This window comes from Adiantum capillus-veneris, chromosome 15 (genome assembly GCF_014529385.1).
Source record: "Adiantum capillus-veneris isolate H3 chromosome 15, ASM1452938v2, whole genome shotgun sequence".
Lineage (NCBI taxonomy): Eukaryota > Viridiplantae > Streptophyta > Polypodiopsida > Polypodiales > Pteridaceae > Adiantum > Adiantum capillus-veneris.
In genome coordinates, this window is record NC_140945.1 from 93,860,063 (window position 1) to 93,884,573 (window position 24,511).

Consider the following 24,511-nt stretch of genomic DNA (forward strand, 5'->3'; position numbering starts at 1 on the left):
ACCTTTGCCACACTTTGTGCTTCCACCCACCTAGTCATATAGTCTACAGCCACTAGAATGTAGAGTTTACCATTTTTTGTCCTAGGCAGAGGACCCATAGCATCAATGCCCCACTTTTCAAACGGTCCATTTGCAAGCACAATTTGCCTTGGACCATAAACCAATCTTCTATTCCCATTTACCTGACAATTGTGACAACTTTTACACCAATGTTGGACATCCACATGCAGACTTGGCCAAACATACCCCGCAAGCAAAATCTTCTTCACAGTTAATTCTTGGGCAAAATGACCACCACATGCTTCTTCATGCAAACCTTTTAGAATGGCTGGAATTTCCTCAATAGTTGGTACTCTTCTGCATACTTGATCCCTCCCTCTTTGATAGAGGGAGCCTTCTAGGAAGAGATATGCGCTTGCCTTCTTCATGAGTCTCCTCTTCTGAGCCTTCGTGAAGTCTTGTGGAAACTCGCCCTCCAAAATGTAGCTAATAATGGGAGTCAATGACTCCAATCCCTGGTATCTCGGTTGCTTGACAGTTGCTGCCACCATGATGTCCTGCACTTCTTTCTCAACACATGTAACTACTTGCTGTGCAAGTAAATCGGCATCTTCATTCTGTTTCCTAGGAATATGATATAGTTGCACTTCTTCAAACTGATTAAACATCTTACGAATGGCATGAACTTTTGTCCTTAAGCTTTCATTCTTGCATGCCCAAATGCCTAAAATCTGTTTAACAATGAGAAGTGCATCTCCCTTTACCATGAGACGTTTTATCCCGTGGCCAATGCACATCTTCAAACCATGAAGTAGTGTGTCGTATTCTGCTTCATTGTTGCTAGTTGAACCTGGTAGATTGACCTTCTCTTTCATGACCACCTCTCCACTTGGGTTGAGCAACACTAGCCCTCCCCCTGCTTTTCCTGTGGCTCGACGAAAAGCTCCATCAAAGAACAAGGTAAAAGCATTAGGAATACTTTTTGGTGGTGGTAATGGTAGGGTCTTTACTTCAGGCACCTTAATCTCCTTTTCATGCACCCTATAAGTGAGAATCTCTGCCAATTGTGCACGTACACTATCTTCTACCTTGAAGGAGTATTGAAACTCTTGCAACTCCATAATCCACTTTGAGATCCTAGTACTAAGATTTATTTGAGATGACACCCAAGGGAACAAATTCTCTGCAGTGAGAATTACAAAAGGTTTTGGTAGCAGGTAGGATCTAAACTTTCTCACCGCAAACATGAGAGAAAGCATCATGAGTTCTGCTTCTGTGTAGTCTCTCTCCAAAGCATTCATGACCCTACTAGCAAAGTAGATGGGTCGCATCCTTGTACTGTGGGGATCTTGTTGTAGCAACACAGCACCAATTGTTTCCCTTCCAACACTAGAGCTAACAAAGAATGTGTACTCCCAACAAGGAGGCATGAGTGTTGGTAGCTCTGACAAAATGACTTTAATGTTACAAAAATACTCTTCAAGCTCATCAGACCATGCAAATTCTACTTGTTGTGTCAACTTTTGCAAAGGATGAAGCAACTCCGAAGCTAAGTGAATAAAGCGTGACATATACTTCACTTTTTGAATGAATGATATGACCTCTTTGAGATTCTTGGGTGAGGGGAGCTCAATAAGAGCCTTTGCCTTTGAAGGATCCACCTCAATGCCTTTATAGAAAACCTTGTGACCAAGCAAGATCACTTCATCCTCAGCTATGTGACACTTGTCGGGGTTGAGTTGACCTCCCATGTCATAGAGCTTCTTTAAACCTTCTTCTACCCTTTGTAGATGCAATGATTTTGAGCTATAAATGCAAAAATCATCAATAAAAACCCTAATGGACTTTCCAAAGAATGCTTGAAACACCATGTTCATGAAGCGTTGGAAAGTTGCAGGAGCATTTGTCAGGCCAAATGGCATGACTCTAAAAGCATAACAACCCCAAGGAGTGATAAAGGTTGTTTTCAATTGATCCTCCAATGCGATACCTATTTGAAAGTAACCCGAGTAGCCATCACACACAGTGTACTTCTCATGACCAGCTACTTCATTTAGTATCTCATCCTGAAATGGGAGGGGAAAGTGATCTCTTTTTGTTGCCTCATTAAGTGGACGATAATCCACACACACCCTCCACTTGCCGTTTTTCTTAGGAGTGACAACAACGGGAGAGACCCACTCTGAATTCTCCACTGGATAAATGAAACCTGCTGCTAGAAGCTTTCTTACCTCCTTGAGTAGAGCCTGCTCCTTAATGACTCCTAGCCTTCGTAGCTTTTGAGCCTTAGGTGTGGCCTCTGGCTTCAACTCAATCTTGTGTTGAACAACATCTACTCCACGCACATCGGTGTAGTCTTTAGCAAAAAGCCTCGGAAATTTCCTTAGCACACATTTGAACTCCTCTCTTTCATCCTTTGTAAGTGTTGTAGACAACATACCTTCTAACATTCCTTCATCTTCCACCTTTTGGTTCTCTTGAGGACCTACCTCCTCCAAGCCTTGACAAGAGGTCTCTTGGTTGCTTGGCTTAAACCTTACCCCCATGACTTCGATGGAAGACTCCTCTTCAGTAATTCTACCGCTACTTTCTTCTTTTTGAAGTGCTATCGGTCCAACCTTCTTCCATCTCACTTTGAGATGATTCTTCATGGAGCTCCTCTTGGCGTTGCTCCTTCATGTCAAAGACAACCTTCTTATGATTGTCATTCCTGCAAATTAATTTCCCACTCTCCCAATCCTGCAAAGCTCGCATTTTCATTAGCCATGGTCTTCCTAGGATAAATGGGTAACCATTTCCCTTGGTAGACATGACATAGAAATCCACTGCCTTCTTAATGCCAAAGGCCTCCACAAAAACATTTTTACAAATGCCTACGCACCTAGCCTTGCTATTGTTTGCCATTTTCACTTTGATTTCAGGTGTCTCATGGATGTGCATGCCTAGTCTTTGCATGAGCCCTTCTGTCATAATGCAAATTTGTGCACCCCTATCCACTAGACCTTTCCTAACCAATTTTCCTTTGATGTAACAGTCTAACACCGGTGTAATGTCCTCATTCATTTCAGCTTGTGCAATTTTTACAACAGGCACACTCTCTTTTACCTTTCTCCTAGTGCTAACTGCCCTTGTTAAATCCCTCCTAACTTGTGGACATAATGCAAGAAATTGAGGCCATGAGATATCAGGACCCTTACCTCTCCTGTCTTCCAACAGGTTGTATGGAGCCATTCCATGTCCAAGAGGAAAGTCTTGGAGGTTGATATAACGTCGAGTCCTCTTAGCTTCCTTGGTCTCCTTTGCCTTCTTGCCTTGTCCTTGGTCACTCTGTGATGGGACACCCTCTTTCTCTTTACCTTTTCCTCGGCCACGCTTAATGCCATTTGCTTCCATGTCAACCTCATTTGAGTTTGTCACCTCTACCACATGCACATTTGGATCTGGCAAAGGTGGAACTCCTTCTACCCCTTGTGGAGGTGGTCTTGGTCCATTTGGTCTTTGTAGAAGCCTTGGTTGTTGACCAGTTCCTTCACCTGCATTCATCACTGGGTAATTCAAGTTAGGTCTCCCTGGCTCCCCACGGGGCCAAGGACAATTTTACATCCCATGTCCAGACTCTCCGCAATTCCAACATTGCAAGACTCTCCTAGGTCGTGGATCTCGCTCTTCAAACTTCTTTGCTTGTCCCTTTGGACCTACAGCTTGTGCAAGGTGAATTGACAGGCTGCTTAAAGATTCGTTTAACTTCTCAATTACTTCTGCCGTTACCTCAGGAAGCTCCCTCGATGTTGATGCTTGTGACTTACCTTTGGGTCTAAGACCTTTTATTGGAACCTCTCCCCTTAAGCACTTGAGTTTCCTATATTTCTCAACAGCCCTAGTTTCAGCTGCATCAAAAGTAGTAGGTGCACCCGCCTCAACTTTTACCTTAAGGTCAGGAAAGAGTCCGGCTATGAACCTCTCCTTCTTTAAAAATTCTGCACCATCACCAGGGTTAGCAACATTTCGTATCCATAGAGCCCAAAGACGTAGAAACTCTTGCTTGTACAAGTAGTAGTCATCTAAGTCTTTTTGCTTATGAGAAACAATGTCTTGCCATAGTTTTTGAGTGTTTTGGGGATCAAAGAAGTATCTCTTAAAACGATTCAAAACTTCTGTGTAATTCCCCTTAACTTCCTCAGGCAAAGAGTCAAACCAAGTACTAGCATCTTTCCTAAGGACCACCTCAAACATTTCTACACGTTCTTGATCGGTTACTATCCTCTTGATACGGCAAGACATCTTGAAATTTGCTAAAAATAATTCTGCATCCTCTCCAGGCTCTCCAAAGAAAAGAGGATATCCAGACATTTGGCGTTGGCTCTCCATTATTATGAAAGATTACAACACGAGTTACAATAAGGGATACAATAGAGATTTAGAACCACTCGCCTGCAAATGAAGAAGTGAGAAAATACCACTCTAGGTTTTCTTCTTCAGCTATCCAAGCTTCAATAAGGTCTCGATTCGTTTGATCAAAACAAAAGGGTAGACTATTGATGAGCTCTAAGAAGGGTTGAAATTCTTCAAAGCTAAGGCGATAAACATAAATCTCTAGAACTTCATTTTCTGGATCCAAAAGAGCAACCACGTCCCAAGTGATAAATTGCACTTGCTCTACAATTCCCAATGCACAAGCAGTTTGTATAAAAACTAAATCTTCATGCTCGTCGAAGGCCATGAGAAAGTAGCAATTGACTAGGAGCTCCTTTCCTTCGAGTTCCACACAGTCGGAGTGAGGCCACCTTCTCACAATTTCATAAAGAACATCCTCATCAAGTCCAATCAAGTTTGCAAGATTTAAAGACTCCACTTGTGCTACAAAATTCCTGGACAAAAACTCCTTAGGATTATGGTTAAATCATTCAAAAGCATAAAGAGATTTACAATGTCTCTATGAACAAAGTGTCATAGAAAGTAGAGAAGGATGAGAATTTATACAAATTTGCAATCTTCTCTATGCTCTCTTTATTAAGACAAGCTCTGAATAGCTCCCTATCTCCTTTGTTGAAAGCGAAAGGAAGACTATTAATAAGACGCAAATGAGGGAAAAATTCACCAAATGTGAGTCTATGAAGCATGAACTCTGGCCACAAGTTTCCTGAAGAGTCTTCCTCAATGGTGAAATGCACTCGCCAAACGCCAAATTTCACTCTATTTACCAATCTTAGGGCACACACTAGTTGGATGAATGCGCGGTCTTCCTTAGTGCCCAACAACAAGAGGAAAATGGAATCCACGCGTAGGACCTTCCGTCTTAACTTCACCACCCTCTTGTTATGAGGGAGACGCCTTACTACTTGCTCCTGCAACTCAATTGGTAATAGAGCTAGATCTCTAAGGATTGAACTTTCACTGCACACACATTCCCAGTTCGAACAAATGATCGTTTTTTTTGTTTCTTGTAACAACTTGGACAAAGAAAAGACAAACATACACACTATTCTGCCGAGCTGCACTTCATTTTAAAATAAAATGAACACATGTACATCAAAAGAAGTGTGGTAGTTGATGAGAGGTAGAATGACAGGGTTTGGTGATGCAAGAATTTCTCCTGCTCTTTGGGCACCAAACATGAACACCATTCGTTGTTGAAAATGGATCTTTCTACTAATTGCAACGTTTATTCTAATGTGTGGAGTAAAATGAAAGGGAAAAACCTCTATTCCTGGGCCATTATCCATGGCCTATGCATGTCCTAATGCTTAAAACAAAACAAAAATATAGACGTCCAAACTAAGGTCGTACCTAATGAGAGGCAAAATAAAAGGATTTACTGAAGCGTTTATCTCGGCCAACTTAAGAGGACCTAAAATTCTACGAATGACACGTTGAAATTGCAACTTAGTACTAACAATTATGTGTACCTTTTGCCTTACAATGGGAATGAAGGGATCATACAAATCTTCGTGATTCATGCAAACTACTTGACTATGCTAAAGGTTGATTTTACACAAAAATACACAAGCCTTCCTCAGTGGGGGCACCAATTTGAGGCGGTCCGGGGCGGGCAACAAGAAGAGTGGCCTCTAGACACCCTTCAAGGCTCCCGTGCTGCTCAATGGGGCTGGGGCACAACACAACACAAACCAAAACAACAAACCCACAGCCAAATCCCAACTACACAAGGGGCACCACCTAGTTTAAGAGCGAACTAGGACGCAAAAGAGGAGAATCGTTAGAGCAACCCACAAACAAGCAAGGAATTTACACTAACCCTAACACCAATGGAATACTCTCACACCCTAAAACACGAGAGAGAGAGAGAGAGAGAGAGAGAGAGATAGTGCTTGGGCTGCTTTGAAACGTATCAGCAATGATCAAGCAAACACAACTATATATTTAAGAAAGAGAGAGAAAGGGGGAGGGGTGTTTGTTGCATTAATACCTTCTTACAAATCTGTCATGACAAATCAAAGTGAGATTAGTACTTGTTCAACATAGCTTGCGTAAATTTCACCACAACACATCACAAGAAAAGCCACCCCAATCACTGTCTTAAGGCCAGGGGAGTCCTCTCCACCCTGTCGCCCTCTTACAATATGTGGGATTTATGGCTAGATTGATGACAACACCAGAGACAAGCTATCAAGAACTTAACAAAAAAACACCAAGACATTTACGCATCATTGTTGTCCATTACTTCACGTTGGAAGGGAGACAAAGTATCCAAGCTTAGTCCAAATCCACCCTCCTTGATTCAGCGAATGTTGGGCTTACACTAGTAGGAGAAATGATATATTTCCTACTCTCAATTGAATGATCACTCTCTCTCTTACAATGGCATAGAGTTCCCTTGCTAATCCTCTATTACAACACATGCACATGCATAAGACAATGAGCTTCCACTCAAGAGCTCCTTCTAGAGAGGTTGAGCTTGGCTTCTCAAGCTATAGCATAGTGCTCTTGCTTATGGCTCCCCCTTTGTGCTAGCTACACCCTCCTTTTATAGCAATTTTGAAGGCTAGGGTTACTCCTCTAACCATGGTTGGGTTAGATTTTCAGCAATTTATCTAATTTCTTTTGCTTGGAATTATCAAGAAGTTGGTGAGGAAAGAGAGAGGAGAGAAATGGAGGTGATAGGACTTTTCATAGTGGGTTAGTGTTAGTAGAGTTAGTATTAATTTACAAATGGAATTGGATATTTACAATGGGAGTATCCACGTAGGATACAAATAAGGAAGAAAAAAAACTCTTAAGAGGTAAGAAAAGGTGGCTTTCTTACAAGGTTGATGCTCCAAGTGTCTTGAGTAGGGCCGATTTTGACGCTTGTTGACGGTCCACTAGCTTTGACGGTACATTTTTCTCCACTCTTGACCTTCCTTGAGAGACAAGATAATTGAAGCTGAGTAATCAACCACCATGATGCTGTCTTTTAAGAGAAGAGGCTGAATTTTGTGGTTTTTTTGATAGATATGGGTAAATTGGAGGAGGAAAAATGAGACTAGGTGGTCAATTTTGGAATGGAATTGTGTGTGGGAGGTATGAGTTCACCATGGTTTCTCTTATTCTTCAAGGTTGAGGAGAAGGTGAGTAGTGTGCAGAGAGGAGTGGTGAGAGAGATGGGGATGATGAGTGGAGAAGTGTGTGTGAAAGAGGAAAATAATAAAGTGGAAGAGAGAGTGTGGCTGCATAGCATGGGAAAACTGGGGTCCACTAAAAACATCATAGCTCACAGCTCGTAGCTCAAAAAAATATGAAAAAATTTGAGGCAAAAGTTCAGCCCACGAGCTACAACTTTTGTTTGTATCACCTTTTCAAATTCGGAGAGCAAGTGAACTTTAAAAATTCAGCAAAACCGACCGTTTTTTTCCACTGCAAGGTCCTTGTGGGGTCCTTCTTTGGATGATTCTTTTGAATACCTCCAAGAGTGAGCCCTCCATAGTGCATGTATGCATGCCACCTACCCTTGACCTTATTTGGTAGGTCTATAATTGAAGATATTGTTGAGATTAGGATATAAGTGAATAGTACAACTAAGAAAATCAAATATTGAGGGGTCTAAAAAATATGTACATGTCAAATATAAATAATATAAGTGGAAAAAATATAAAGGGGTCAAAAGAAATCTCTCTCATTATGAGGCTACCATAAAAAGATAAATATTTTTGGTGTTCTAATTTTTTAGAAAAAAAAAATAGATGTAAGAAGGGAAAAATCAAAATAGTGAAAAAATATACACATAAATAAAACTAGTTTTTTTGGATTTTTGTTGGGGTGGAGTTACACCAAATATAAGAGAAGCTTACATGAAAATATTTCTATATGGAATAAAGAGTATGAAAAATGGTAAGAAAAAATTGTGGTAATGGTGAGGCAATGTACAGAGCATAAATAACACACACCTAGGTAGAAATATTTAAATAAATACCAAAATAATTATGAAAAAATCTTTTATTTAGGCCCTATATATAAAGAAATATTTACATACGCATGGGCCATAATATACTTTTTTATTATTATTATTATTATTTTTTATTTTTTTTTGGCTCAACTAGCCCAATGACTAGCTAATTGAGGGATTTTTAAGAAGATATGGGAAAAGTCCCGTGACTCACGCACGCCTATGTACAGTGAAATGGTAGGGATAGCCACAGTGTTTGGGTGATTTTGGTAGGGTGAGGTAACTCACTGTGGTAATTACAAAGAGCCGAAAAAACGGCTATCACTAAGCTGTACTATTTAGGGTATCCACCATGGGACATGGCCCTTTCAAAACTTAAGTGATATGTGTGAAAAGATGGTTTACTGCCTTGGGTAAACCCGGTCATGAAGGTGCTATGGTGGTTTCTTCATACTGCATCGTAGGCGGCCTCGTTGTCTCAATAGGGGATCCCTCCACTCATGACGATCTACGCACTACGCAGTAATGGCAGCCTTCCTCCTCCCTCTATTTAAGAACTGAGGGTGCATCCCTACCCCTCACTTAGCTTTGTATGTTTTTTTGCTTGCATAAAATAGTACTGTGTGTCTATTTCTCTACTGCACCAAAGTATGGAGCTCGCAACACAAGTAACACAGGTTGGTTACTCTGTTGATAAGTTTTTCACTGCACACCTACTTTTTTAGGACAATATAACTATGTTGTGTATCAGTTTGATGGTATGGCACCTCGTATGGATTTCACACAATGGAATAGAACCTGTTTAAACATTCATTGGTGTTTTGGCAAGGCTTTGACCCCACTATTGGGTTTTGTGTTGCTATCAACTTTGCGTAATTACTGTTCTAAAGATTTTTTGAGGTTTCCTTATAGGTGGTTTTGGGGTATGGCTTACCGATTGCTGGCGTTTAAACTCTATAAAAAACTTGCCTTCTGGCTGTTGTATGTTAACTATTCACTGGCTTTTTTAGGGTTACTACCGCTTAACTTAGCTGTCGAGAATAATTGGACATATTTTTGGTGCTTAATGTTCATGAAAATACTTGGAGATTGGCTTGATACTATTGATTTCGCATGGGTTAGTGATCTTAGTCATGGGAAGCCTTGATAGGCCCTATGTTTTGGGTAGATATGGGAACATAAAAGTGGTGGAGGTTTCTAACCCACTGTGCACTGATATTGAAAGTTTTTTAAGGGAGTTGGGCCCAGTTGCACTCTGTTGATGTACTTGGTCATGACTTTATTGACTTGGTACTATCACTTAAATCATGGTATATTGCCTGATAAAAGACCACTGCTTGGGTTGGTTATGTGAATATAAAGGGGTTGAACTACTGTGCACTGTTATTGGATGTTTTTTGATTTGAGGTTGCCTTGATTGCTTATTGTGGCGTTACTGGTCCAGTACCTAGATTTTTTGGATGAAATGTTGCAAATCCTCATTTACATAGATGAGTGCGGTTTTTTTATGGTAAATCGGGGCTTGACCCAGCTGCATACGTATATTAGATGGTTTTTTTCTGGCTCGAATTCTTACAATTATTGGGTGTATTACTGGTCACCTTATTAAGGTATTACAAAAAATTTTACAATCACAAATGATAAGTAGAATTAAACATAATTTATAGTTCATTAATACCAACATATTTGTTGTCATGTTCGGATGGATGCAGGTAAGGACTCTATCTTATCTTGGAAAGTTCTTCTATTTGTATACTGGAATGGGGCTTCATTCTCACAAACCTTGTACAAAAATAATTATAAGGCTGAGTTGTTTTTGTACTTATCAGTTCCTTTATTCTAAAGCCAGCTGTCTTTTGAATGTAAAAAGTTCAATTATGTCTTATTATTTATGATAAAATAGCTACACACACACACACACACACTCATTGTGTGAAGTGCAAAGTGCAAGAGTTCCATCTCCTTCTCCAAGCTTGTGGAGAAGTTGAGAGCCTACACCAACACTCTTGGCTATCGAATGCAAATCCAACCAAGAGCCATGTTCCAATGCTTAAGCTTTCCATTTTCCCCATCTTCATTACTATGCTATTGTGCTATGCTAAGTAAGAAGAATGATGATAAGTGAGGAACTATTTCTTTCTCCTATGAATGTTTCTTCTTCCTCTTCCCTAGTCGCTAGCTCTTTCCACCTTCGAAGGTGTTTAAGGCCTTGGGACTGAGGCCGGTGGTGATTAATGCTTTCACAAGTTTATGTTATGCTCGTGATGCATGAAGCTTTCTATCTTCATTGCATCACCTAGGTCACAAGGAACAAAAATATTGTATTGTACGAAGTCTCTCTTGATGGGAGAATCTATAATACAAAATCCTATTGGAGGGGGGGCTGGCTCCACATAAATCCGGTTCGCAATTGTTGTCATGATCTCTAATTCTCTCTCTTGCAAAAGTATTGTTCATGCCAAGTTAATTAAGACGAGCGTATCGCTCAGAGGGTCGTGGTGTACTTTACAGCACAGCCTTCGGTCTTGGGCTTGGGCTTGGGGAATGTTCCCGATCCTCGTCCTTCCTTTTATTTTATTTTTTAAATATTTATTTATTGGAATAAGGTTGCCACGCACGCGCACACACACACCTAACCTACCTACTTACAACTAATAGAGCTAATGTTACACACTGTTTAACATAGTACTACAACAACTAATTAACTAACAGATCTACTTACTGCACCTTATAGACACATTATAGATCTAATACCTTAAATCTAACACCTTATGAATAGAAAACAGTACATTGCAGAAAAAAACTAACACCTTATTAATAGAAAACAATACACTACAATAAAAACCAAGTTCACAAATCCTTCTCAACAGCCACACACTTTCTTTCTCTATTTTTTCCTACATCTCATATTGCACCAAAAAGCAGCATAGAGTGCTATTCGAGCTTAGTGCAGGGCGTTTCCCCCAAAATGATGCCAAAATGTGCGCATCTGCGCATGTGTCAAAGCAAGGGATTTATCGCACACTGTGTGTGAGCCACAAATGGCTGCAAGCACACAACCATATTAATCTAGCAAGCTCAAGAGAGCAAGGGTGTGTCACTCACCACCCTATGCTCGCCTTCGTGGAGGATTCCTCGCCACGAAGAAGAGGGAGCTACCGTCATGCCACGCTCAACCGCCGTGCCATCGCAATGCTCTCTCTCTCTCTCTCTCTCTCTCTCTCTCTCTCTCTCTCTCTCTCTCTCTCTCTCTCTCTCTCTCTCTCGCATACACACACACACACACACACACACAAGGATATGAAGAAGAAGATGGAGATGGAGCAAGAGCACTCTTCAATTGCACAAACGAGAGAATGAGTGATTTTTAGGTTTAGGTGACTTTTATATGAGCTTGCCCATTCACACTTGGGCGCCCATGCTTAGCCAACTAATCCTTGAATGTTCCAGTTAGAGTGCGACTCTCATCGGCGATCACTCTTAGCCTTTTCCTATTGGACCGACAAGCCTGGCCCATGACTACTAGAAGTGGACACCGGTGGTTAACATTCGCCTTCGTTCTCCAAAAGACAGACCCTCGAAATTGCAAAAAACTTGCCCCTTATTGGGCGTGTGAGAGCTCCCTTTCCCCTATTTTTGGCTCCCCAATGCTATTTTTGGCTTTACGTGCATGTGAAGCACCTCCTCATTGCGTTGAGTCCCAAGGATCACATGATCCACCCCTTAGGAGGGACACCAATGGCACCGTTGGTGCTCTCCTCCCTTCCCTTCAAAAGAGTTGGTGCAGGACGCGACGCCCCTGTGAGCACCATGTGGGCATCGCAATGCCACATCATTTGATGCTCACAATGTCATCACAATAGCCGTTGACCGTCCACTGGTTAGTGCCGCCCCCGTCGTCAAAAACCGCCGCCATCTACCCCATGAGAGCCATCAGCGATAGTGCCCGCAGGGCCATCACCATGGCTATGCCAAATGGGAGCTCCAACGAGCGCCTTTTAATGCCTTTGATACCCCACCTCGCCGCCTATATAACCTTTAAAGTGGCCTCTTGAATTTGCATGTGGGGCCATCTCGCACCACGTGGAAATCACAGGTGAAACACCTCCAAAGCTTTCCAACTTCACCACAAAACTATCAAAAAATATTATTCTATTTGTCCCACTTCCTCCTCTTGCAGTTTGATTCCCAATAATCGAATTCTTGAGCCGATATAATCCCTTGGAAGTCACTACCCTCGACTAGGAGCTCTTCCATCCCCACTACCCATTGACCTCTGGATGGCCTCGAACCAAATGCCCCAAGATTGAAAGAAATCATCTAAATCGACATGCTTAACAACGAGCCCCGAATTCAACAAGCTATAACTTCACACTCCAGACTCTAATGGGCAAGCCGCCTCTTCCTGCCAGCTTCATTTGATGTCCACTACCCTTGCAAGCTTTGTCGAGCACCAGAAAATTTCAGGTGGCTCACCGATGGAGGTGGCCAACCCGGCACAAACTTGGCCCCCGACAAAACTTTGATCGGTGGTATCTTGGCATCCAAGACTCCAATCGATGATCTAAAAAGACCGACACGCTCCATAAATCAGCACTACACACCGACAACCCCAAACTGGTTGGGACCACCTGGCCTCATTTGGCCTATCCATCTCAGGTCTGCAATGCACTGCACCTTCAAACAAACATCTTGGGCTTTGTAGCTATGTTTGATGAGCTATCTGGACCTGTTTCTTCAACACTTCAAGCTCTGCATATCCAAGCCAGAAACTAGCACCTTAGAAATTCTTCACCTACCACTTTGTCAGGCCCTATCTAGAGCCTTTTTTGGCCTAAAAAATCACATACATCATACATCTCCGTTTTCACTTGCCTACCCAGGCTCTTCCAACTGTTGTAGCCCTCTGCCATGCATCTATAAGCATACACATCATTTTTTTGGTCCTCTGCTAGGATCGACACACTTTGGATGCACCATCATTGCCCAACCCCCTTGTTGAACATTCATCTTCAACCAAAAAGCATCTGCATTCATCTACCAACTGGAAAACTTCGCAAACACTATCCAAAATTTTGAGCACACCTAAAATCCTACTGTATGTACAAATTCTTATTCGTGGCTAGTGTAAACCCTATTTAGGTTGGTTGCCCAACCCCTTTTATCAAAACTGCACTGCTGGCACCAACTCTCTCTCAAAATATGGCTATTCACCCTGTTCTTGAGAAAATGACCGTTCATTCGCATCAGCAAATAAGTACCATTAGGAAAAACCTGATGGACCTTGTAAGGCCCTATCCACTTCTTCTGGAAGATCTACCATGACTCCAAAAAGATCCGTGTCCAGATTTAGCAAGTCTTCATCACTCTCTTCCTCTTCCATACTACTTGAGCCTTCATCATAAGTTGATTCCGTCTCATACTCGTAGCTTGTAGTGGAGCCATCTTGACCATCCTCAGTCCCTAGGTGAAAGTGGATTTCTCTAGTCTTCAAGTCTTCAAGTCAAGCACAATTTGCTTGGAATTCTCCCGATCCGGCAAGGTAAAAACCCCTATTCCCCAATCCTATTTGGACCCGATTGCCAACAACCACAGCCTCCCCAATATGATTGGATAGGCATTTTTACCTACTTTGATGATGACGGGAGCAAAGCGAACCCCGAACCCCGACGGCCTCTAAAACACCGGGGACCGACTGGCGCGCCTTGAGCCTGTCATAGTAAAGCAAACAGGGGGCACCACCTAGCTTCAGCGGCTAGGACGCAAACAACACACCACCATAACAAAGTTTTCATCCAAGAGAGATGGATGCTTGGGAGTAATGATGAAGAGGAAGGGGAATGAGATCAAGTGAGATAGAGAGAGAGAGAGAGAGAGAGAGAGAGAGAGAGAGAGAGAGAGAGAGAGAGAGGGAGGGGGTATAGAGGCTTAGTAATTAAGCACCACAAAAGGATGGCGAATCCCCACACCCTTCACACATACACAAGATCACTCCAAACACAAGACTAGGTGGCGATTCCGCACACCTCACAAAACCTCAAGCTTTATTTAGAGAATAAGGCGATGAAATGGGGAGCATAGGGTAGGGGAATGACAAGGGAGAGAGTGGTAGAGCACATGGCGGATAGGTGGGAGTTTATGGAGAAGACTTGCACGAGGGTTATGGCCATCATCCTTCATTTAGTTGCCCTTCATCTTCCATAGCCCAAGAGTGTACAGGTCATGCTCAAGACGAGCATGGTGATTGCGGTGATGGTGATGGTGTGGGTGTGTGTGTGTGCACTAGGCACACACAGTGCATAGTGTACTCTTTGGTGATGTTGTGTGTGTCTTTAGTGTGATGGGGACCCCTCTTTATATAGGGGAGGAGGGGGGAGAAATTCTAGAATTTAGAAATGAAGAAATCATTATCTACATAGGCCATGTGACTGTGGGCCCCACTTGCCTGGCTGTGTGTATATGTGCCACAATAGCAGTCTCATGAGAGAGAGACTAAGAGAGAGATATGGGTTGATGAAAAAAAAAGTGAGAGGTGACATGAAGAATAAAGTAATTACAAGAGGGGAGAGAGGGGAGTGTGTTCAGAGGTGAATCTGTGTGCAAATGTGTGTGAACACAAGAAAAATCAGGTAACCACTGGGTGGGGATGGGTCTGTGGGCACCTTTTTCAGTGAAATTGAGTGTGTGTGAGTGTGGGGGAGGTTATTTAGCTACAAGACAAGAGACATGACGCCCTTTAGAGAGAGGGGGGGGTATTTGGGTCATGGGATATGATAGGAGAGAGAAAGGGGGGGTGGGGTATACTATTTTGGAAGATAGGGTAAGTTGCATGTGAGTTAGGGTGCATTATTGGTGAGTTAGAATGCATTATTGGTGAGAGGTGGGGTAGCTTGAGGGGAGAGAGAAAGGAGAAAGGAGAAGGGGAAGAGAGAGGGGGTTAACCTTTTGAGTGGAGGAGAGGAAAAGGGACACACGGCGGGGCAACAATGAAGAAAAAGGAGGCAAGGTGGGGATGTGCTGCCCCGCAGGCATGAGGTGGCGTATTTTACCTTTCTCATATATTTACATAATCATACTTTATTTTTTTCTTACTTTTTCCAATGCCTTTTATCACTCCCTCCCTAAGAGAGGTTTTCATGGGGTGGGGACGAGAGAAGAGGGGTATGGGAGCTTGGCTTGTGAAAAGCCCCCATCATAGCCCTCCCCTTTTGGCTAGAGGCATTCATGTCTCTAGCTCATCTGTTTGATCATTATCGTCGGAGGTGGCGACTGATGGTGTGTCCTCATCTGGAATGTCAATAGGTGGAGCGTGGTCAAATCGAAGAAAATAAGGTTTAAGTCGCCAACCATTTACCCTGGTTTTATGAAGTTTTCCATCACGCTCCATAAGCTGGTAGCTTCCATTGGCATACTTTTTCCTGATGATGAAAGGGCCTTCCCATCGGAGCAGGAGTTTCTTATCCTTGCGCGTGTCGAAGCGATTGTCGTAGCGGAGCACCAACATTCCTTTCTTCAATTCTTTTTTCCGGAGATGATCGTTAAAGCTAAGCCGTCTATGCTCTGCTTATGCTGCATAATAATTTATTGCTTCTTCTCTGTCCAGCTGCAGTCTTTCCATGTTGATGATGTGATCTCTCAAATGCATGTTGGGTTTTTGAGGTTGACTTGCCATTACTCTGAGACTTTGTAGTTGCACTTCAATGGGCAAGATTGCTTCCTTACCAAATACTAGATGATATGGTGTAAATCCCAAGGATGTACGAAATGAAGTTCTGTAGGCCCATAAAGCTGGTAGTAGATACTTATCCCAGTCTCCAGGATGATTGTTTACCTGATTGGTAATAATTTTAGAAACCATTCCATTTACCTTTTCAACTAGGCCATTACATTGAGGGTAATATGGTGAAGAATGCATCCTTGTAATGCCCAGTTTTTGCATTAATTCTCCTACCAAGTCTGCTCTGAAACCTGGCCCTCTATCAGAGATGATCTCTAAAGGTGTTCCAAACCTACAACATATGTGCTCGTAGATAAATTTAGCTACCTCTACCGCTGTGATTCTAGTGGTGGCTGTAGCCTCTACCCATCTAGTCATGTAGTCGACCCCCATGATAATGTAGAATTTTCCTGAGTTGGCCGTAGGTAATGGCCCAATGGCATCGATACCCCATTTTTCAAATGGGCCATATGAGAGAATAGGTGTCTGTGGTTCAGGCATAAGTGACCTAGTGCCGGCCTTTTGACACAACTTACACGTTTTGCACCAGTGGTGTACATTACGGTTGAGGCTAGGCCATATGAAGCCTGCTTGCAAGATTTTCCTACTTGTTATGTCTAGGGCAAAGTGACCACCACAAACCCCGTCGTGATAGCTAGCAATTACTCCCGTGATTTCCTGAGAGAGAGGGACCTTCCTGAGTATTTGGTCCTTACCCTGACAGTACAAACCGTCATTGATGAGTCGATACCTTGTGGCCTTCCGCGTCAGCCATTGTTTCTGTCCCTTTGTTAAATCGGATGGGCATTCCCCTGTTTCCAAAAAATGCATGATGTCAGGCAAGGCATCACTTCCTTGAAATAGAGGGAGCTTTAGTTTTATTGCTCCAACCACCACTTCCTGTAGTCTTTCACTTGCTAGGGCATCTGCTTCTTGGTTTTGAGCCCTTGGGATATGGTGTATTTGAACTTCTTCAAACTTACCCAACAAGGTTTTTACACCACTTAAGTGAGTCCTTAAACTAGGATTCTTGCATGTCCATGCTCCATTTACTTGCCTTACCAGAAGTAGAGCATCCCCAAATACATTAAGGCGTTGTACACCTTGTGAGACGCACCATTGTAGACCCTTGGTTAGTGCTGCATACTCAGCTTCATTGTTAGAATGTGAATCTAGCAATTGGCCCAACGAAAATACCTTTGTCATCAAAGACCACTATGCCTGCAGCTGCTTTGTCGGACGCTCGCTTGTAGGCTCCATCAAAGTAGAGAGAGTATGCTCCTTCTACCATCGGTGGTACTGGAGGTAATCGGACTTTTCCTTCCTTAGATTGCTTCTCCTTCCCTTCAAAGACTTGGTAGGTCATGAGTCCCCCCAAACTTGCCCTTGTTGTGCTTTCTACCGGTACCGTGTAGTCAAACTCTTGCAGACGAACTAGCCATTTAGTAATTCTAGCAGACACATCCATGTGTTGTACAACATAGGGAAATATTTCATCCGTGGTTAGAATCACAAATTGCTTAGGCAGAAAATATGACCTAAACTTTGTAGTTGCAAATCTAAGAGCTAGGACTAAGTGTTCCACATGGGTGAAACCTTTCTCTCCTGCTGTCATCATTCGACTAGAGAAGTAGATTGGCCTTATGAAAGATGTCGTTGTATCCTTTTGGAGTAGCACAGCCCCCAATGAGTCATCACCAACACTTGAGGTGACATAGAATTTTTCATCCCACTTAGGTGGTGAGATAGTTGGCAGAGTGGCTAAGACCTCCTTTACCTTGTTGTAGTGATGTTCACTTTCCTCATCCCAAGTGAAAGTTGATCTTTGAGTGAGTTGTTACAGTGGTAGAACAAGTTGTGATAGTAGATGTATGAATCTACTTAAGTACCTCACCTTCTGTAGAAAAGAGACCAGTTGAGGTGCGGTCGTTGGTGAAGGTAGGGCTATGAGTGCGGACACCTTACTTGGGTCGGCGTTGATACCTTTTGCTGAAATTTCATAGCCTAGTAGAATGACTTTACTCTCCCCAATGTGGCATTTATCCACATTTAATTGCCCACCTAGGCTTTGTAACCTGGCCAAACCTTCAGTTACCTTTTCTAAATGTGAAGTACGGGAGCTATATATACAAAAATCATCAATGAACACTCTTATGGATGTTCCAAAGAACGGTTGAAAAACATATGTGACATATCTTTGGAATGTGGCAGGTGCATTTGTGAGACCAAATGGCATAACTCTGTATGCAAAACAACCCCATGGCGTGATAAAAGTGGTTTTTAGCTGATCTTCCAAGGCTATGCGTATTTGAAAGTATCCAGAATAACCATCACAGACGGTATAGCATTCAAAACCTGCTACTTCATTCATAATTTCATCCAAGAAAGGGAGAGGAAAGTGGTCTCTCTTTGTAGCTGCATTTAGTGGTTTGTAGTCAAGACAGGCCCTCCACTTACCATTATTTTTAGGCGTCACCACTACGGGTGACACCCATTCTGAGTTTTCTACAGGATAGATGAATCCCGCCTCCAGCAGTTTCCTTACCTCGGCCAAGAGTGCCTTTTCTTGTATGACCCCTAGTCGTCGTAGCTTTTGCACAACTGGTTTTACCCCTTCCTTCAACTTAATATGATGTTCCACCACTGTAATGCCTGTGATTATTTCATAGTTATCAATGAACAGGTTAGGAATCCCATCAACATTTGCAAAAAACTATCTTTCTCCTCAAGTGTTATTTCCGTAGGCAACATACCCTTCAACCTACTTCCTCCTAGGCCAGGTGATTTGCTCTCCTCTTCATTGGGTTTCACTTTTGGTGATGGATCACCAGTTGTGCTTACCATTTGTGGATCCTTCATAATGATACCCATCACATCAATGGAACTGTCACTTTCGTCGGTGGATGTGGTCTCCTCCTCAGAACTGGAAGATTCGCTAGTGGTTTCATCTGCCGATGTTTCCAGATTCATTTGCTTCTGCTTGCCAATCCCCTTTCTTACCGGTCATGCGTAGAAGGCCAGTACCCCAGTCCTGTTTTGCCTTCATGGCCATCAACCATGGCCTTCCCAAGATTAGTGGATAGCCCTCCCCCTTAGTAGGCATTACAAAAACATCTACCTCTACCTCAGTGTTGAAAGATTTTATTTTTACGGCACTTACCACACCCACACACTTTACTTTTGCGTTGTTTGCCATCTTTGCCTTGCATGGAGAAAGCGTGTCAACCTCGAGCCCTAATCGAAGCATCATAGCTTCGCTCATTACACAGATTTGTGCACCTCCATCAATGTAGGTGTTTCCAACCCTCTTTTCTTTTATGTTTACGTCGACAATTGGAAGGATGTCATCCATGTTGCATTCCGAAATTGCTCCGGCTACCTTTGTTTTGGAGCGTCTTGTACTTACCATTTTAGACCATTGTTGCCTTACTTTAGGTACAAGATGAGCAACTGTGGCCATGTAATCTTCAGTCCTTGCTCTGCCACATCCAATGTTAGATCATAGGGCTTAGAACTTTTCCCTACCTGGAAGTCGGTGATGCCCAATTTCCGTCGTCGCCTGGATGGCCTCTTGCTAGTTTCTCCTCTCATGCTTCTCTCATCATCTGATTGTGTAGCTTTCTCCCTCCTAGCTCTTTCCACAGTCATGGCTTCAAGTGGTTCTAAAAAGGTTACCTTCTCCTTACCCTTGTCCCTCTCCTTTGCTCTGGGTGGATCCACTACTACGGTTTTTCCTTTCTCTTCTAGCCTTATGATGTTTACAGGGCGATCAGATGGTGGGGCTGGTGGAAGAGGTGTAATGGATTCTTGTACTGGTGTCTGGGGTGGACGTAGAATTTGTGTTTGTGGGGGTGGTGCTCGAGGTGGGGGTGTTCTTTCTCTAGGGGGTGACAATTGGTTCCTCCTACCTCCTCTATTATAGTTTTGTCGTGGTTTGGGACAGTAGTACATACCGTGACCGTCTTCTCCGTAGTTGTAGCAATGATACTCCCTGTTTTTTCATCGTGCTCTTCCAGGGTCTTGATCTCTTTCTTGACTCCTCCCTTACTGTATTAAGTGGACAGACAAATTCTGCAGTTGGTCAGTAATATGGGCCAACATATCTTGTTGGTCATCTCTTACCCCAAGAACCGGTGGTGGTGGTGGAATGGTGGTTGTCGTAGTTGCTGGTCGACGCGATGTTCCTGCTTCTGTTGACTTGGTTTCTTTGACTTTCATTCGCAGCTTCTTGTCCTTAAGGCGAGCAATCTCAATGGCTAACTCGTACGTAGCTGGGAATCTACCTTTCACCTTCTCCTTGAGAAGCGGTCATAAGCCATGCGTGAACCGATCTTTTTTTAGGAAATCGGGTGTAGCTTCCCTCCTTGCCAGTGACTCAACCCACCGTTCCCACAAATCCACAAATTTGGACTCATACATGGCATATTCTAAAAGACCCTCCTGCTTCAAGTCTCTCAACTTGTCCCACAACTTTTCTGAAGTGGTACCTCCCCCAAAGCGCCTCTTAAAAGCGGTTTTTAAGGATTCCCAATCATCCTTGGTTGCTTGTGGAAGTGCATTGTACCATGATCTAGCTTCTAGCTTCATGAGATGCTTAAAGATTCTAACCCGGGATTCATCCGTATCTTTGTTGCTCACTACACATGCTACTTCAAAGTCATCTAGGAAGTCTGTTACCAAATCCTCCCCCTTCTTTCCTTTAAATGTTGGAAATGCTACACTTGCCATGATTACTGAGAGAGAGCTAGAAAGACACACTGGTTAACTTGCAAAAGTTTTTTTCTTCTTTACAAGGAGGCGTGTATACCCTCTTATACTAGGACATAGATTAAAACTTCAAACGGTACATTGCCTTGTACCAAAGGTAAGACAAATGGTTGATCTGATGCCAGAACCTCAAAAAACCACTCCCCACCTAGCATGGTGTCAATGATGTGCTCGTAGTGAGCCTTCAAGTCGAGTATTACCTTGATTGAGCGTACACGTGTTGGTATGTGTGATCTGTCTTGAGGTAGGTTGTACTGATTCATGTGAATCTTAGAGGTGCTTAGTCACTGTCCAAGCTTGTGGGAGAGGGTGGTGTTCTTTCCTGAAACAAACTCAGTAGATCCCTAGTTTCTCTAGTGAGAGTGTGAGCCAATGCTTCTGTTATCTGTGCTGCAGTATCAGGTGCGACTTGAAAACTGACTGTGATAATTACCTCGGTGACTTGAGTTACCCGATTCTCAAAGTAGAATAGTATTGATTCTCTATTGTGTAGAGCTCCTTCCATTTTGTTGTTGTTGTGGGTTGGTTGTAGGTTGCGGACATGGTTTCGACCTTCTCCTTCTTCTTCTTGGCACTCGGCCTATGTATATCCACTGGGTTTTGCGTGTTGGTTGACTCTCCCACTTCAAATCGATTACTGTTACGCCTGGCACTCGAGCTTCGATGGAGATGCGGAGTTCGTCTAGTTGTGCTTGGAGCTCTTCTTCTTCTATCATCCAGTTAGCAAATCCTGCTAGCCATTCATCCATTCACAATAGTTTAGGGATTTCAGTCTTGTAAACTGAAGGGTTTCATGAAAATATCCTCAGTGGGGGCACCAAATGACGGGATCAAAGCGAACCCCGAACCTTGACGGCCTCTAAAACACTAGGGATCGAGTGGCGTGCCTCGAGCCTATCATAGTAAAGCAAACAGGGGGCACCACCTAGCTTCAGCGGCTAGGACGCAAACAACACACCACCATAACAAAGTTTTCATCCAAGAGAGATGGATGCTTGGGAGTAATGATGAAGATGAAGGGGAATGAGATCAAGTGAGATAGAGAGAGAGAGAGAGAGAGAGAGAGAGAGAGAGAGAGAGTGACGGAGGGGGTATAGCGGCTTAGTACTTAGGCACCACAAAAGGATGGCGAATCCGCACACCCTTCACACATACACAAGCTCACTCCAAACACAAGACTAGGTGGCGATTCCGCACACCTTACATGGGCAAAACATTGCAAGAAAACATACTCACAAAACCTTGATGGCGGGAAAAAGAGCAGTGCAATCGGGTGGCCTCTGTACTCGTGCACACTCCACAAACCACGCCTCATGAAAACAAGCAAAGAACAAAACAAAGGGGGCACCACCCTAAATTAAGAGGTTTAGGGACCTCACACATAGTGTACATAGGCAAGTGAGACTTCTGGCATTATGATGGCATCAAAACATATGGCAAAACACATAGAAACGAAGCTTAGGGACCTTATGTAGCATATATATACACAAGACATCAGTTTAACAATACAACGGCATCTGATCATACATAACAAGGATATAGAGAAGCAAGCCAAGGATGGCATAATCCCTTGTCAAAAACAATCAACCTAGCAAGTAGGTATGATCCTACTAGCAACACATCAATACCTTAGAGAATGATGGCGAGGATGGTGGCCATGGAGCATGAGAGAAGACTCCTTATTTAGGTTTTAGGGCTAGTAATGTAGCATACTAGAGGGAGAGAGAGAGAGGGAGAGAGAGTAGAGCTCCATCCATAGCTCCTCGTTGTGAGCAAGGTCGTCATAGCTTCGTTGCTTGGTGAAGTGGGTGAAGTGTTGGTTTTGAGTGAGAGAAGGCCTCTTTATATAGGTTTCTGAGAGGGTTTAGGATTAGGGATAAACATGCTTAAATCCGCTGATTGGGGTTACTTTTTGCTTAGGGTGGTCAACAGATTGAGGTCACCTGATATGTCACCATCAAGATATTCTCTAGAGTGATGTGAGAGGGGAGGGTAAATGCTGATTTTTCTGATTGTGACACATGGGGATAAGGCCTTGACCAGCATTTAAGAGCAGGTAAGGTGGCTGTTGAAACTGGAGGTTCTGCACATGTCAGGGGGGGACCTGCGGGGGGGAGGTGGCAGCTCGGTCCTCCTGAATATCAATTCTCAAAAAATCCTCAACCATGGCTTCTTTTGACATGTGTTCTTTGAAAAAATCAGCATGTCTCTTTTCAACTCAAAAGTCTTTATCCCTGTTGACTCACCTTTACCAGAAGATTTTCCCCTTTTCTCCTCCTGTAACTGCATTGTTGATGCCCAATCACTGCTTCTAGTAACAGTAAACTGTTACCTACCAAATACTTATGGTGCAGTAAAAAATATTTACCATGGGTAAAAAAAGTTATTGTAGGTAAAAAGTGATTTGTATTTACCATGTAGGTGAAAAATATTTACTGTAGGTAAAAAATATTTACTGTCGGTAAAAAAGTGAAAACGGAGTATGCTGTGCTGTGAGTCCACACGAACATCCTCGTGTAAATTTCACTAGAAATTCACACCTAGAATGGGCTATTCTGTAAGATATAGGTTGTAGGCATGCATAAGAGCTCGTTCCCACGTATCTTCTGTCCATGGCACTTTTTACTCTTTGGTGCTTGTGAAGTAGATTTTTTCTTCTCTTTCGAGATCCCTTGGACTAGAGTATGCTCATCTCCCCAACAACTGACTGCGCCTTTATTGCATCTTCAGAAGGGGTCCTAAAAACCATGCATCATCATATAGCCCTCCCCCTTAAGCTAGAGGTATTTGATGCCTCTAGCTGTAGGTTGTGCTCCAATAGGTTCTCTTGAATACTTACCCACCTGGTACCAATTGAATTTGCCATGTTACTGCTTTCTTGGATGATGCACCCTGTTTAGTCCTTTCTGATGAATAATTGTATCCATCCATGACTAACAACTGGTCTCCTAGACCCTTGAAAGCCATACCCCATCCATTGTCAATATCCGCTTTCACTGGTAGCATTCTCTTTTTTTCCTCTTTTTTTTTTTGTTTTTGAAACGAAGCTTGTACATGATCGTTACCTTACTTGGAGCTCGAATATGATGAGCTCTCTTCTGAACCATCCTTAGCATTGATTTCACCAGCATATGGCTGTGAAAGACAACATTGGTAGGCCTTCAATCGCCAACCATTTACCGGGGTCTGATGTACCTTACCATCTAGGTCACCTAGTTGGTAACTACCATTTGAGAACCTCTGTATCACTACAAAAGGGCCTTCCCACTTAAGCAAGAACTTACCATCCTTCCTACGATCAAAGCGATTGTCGTATCTGAGCACTAAAGAACCTTCCTTGATACCTTTCTTGACAAGGTTGCGATTGAACTTCTTTCGTTTCTTCTCTGCCTGGGCTGCATAGTACTTCACTGCTGACTCGCGATCTAGCCCTAACCTCTCCAAATCGATGATTCTTCCTTCCACCTTCTTCTCTTGACTATCCTCTTGATGTGCTTTTAGAACTCGGAGGCTCGCTAGCTCCACTTCTATAGGCAATAGTGCCTCTTGCCCGTAAACCAAGTGAAAAGGTGTATACCCCAAGGATGTTTTAAAGGATGTTCTGTAGGCCCAAAGTGTTGCATCTAGGTGTTTGTCCCATGCCT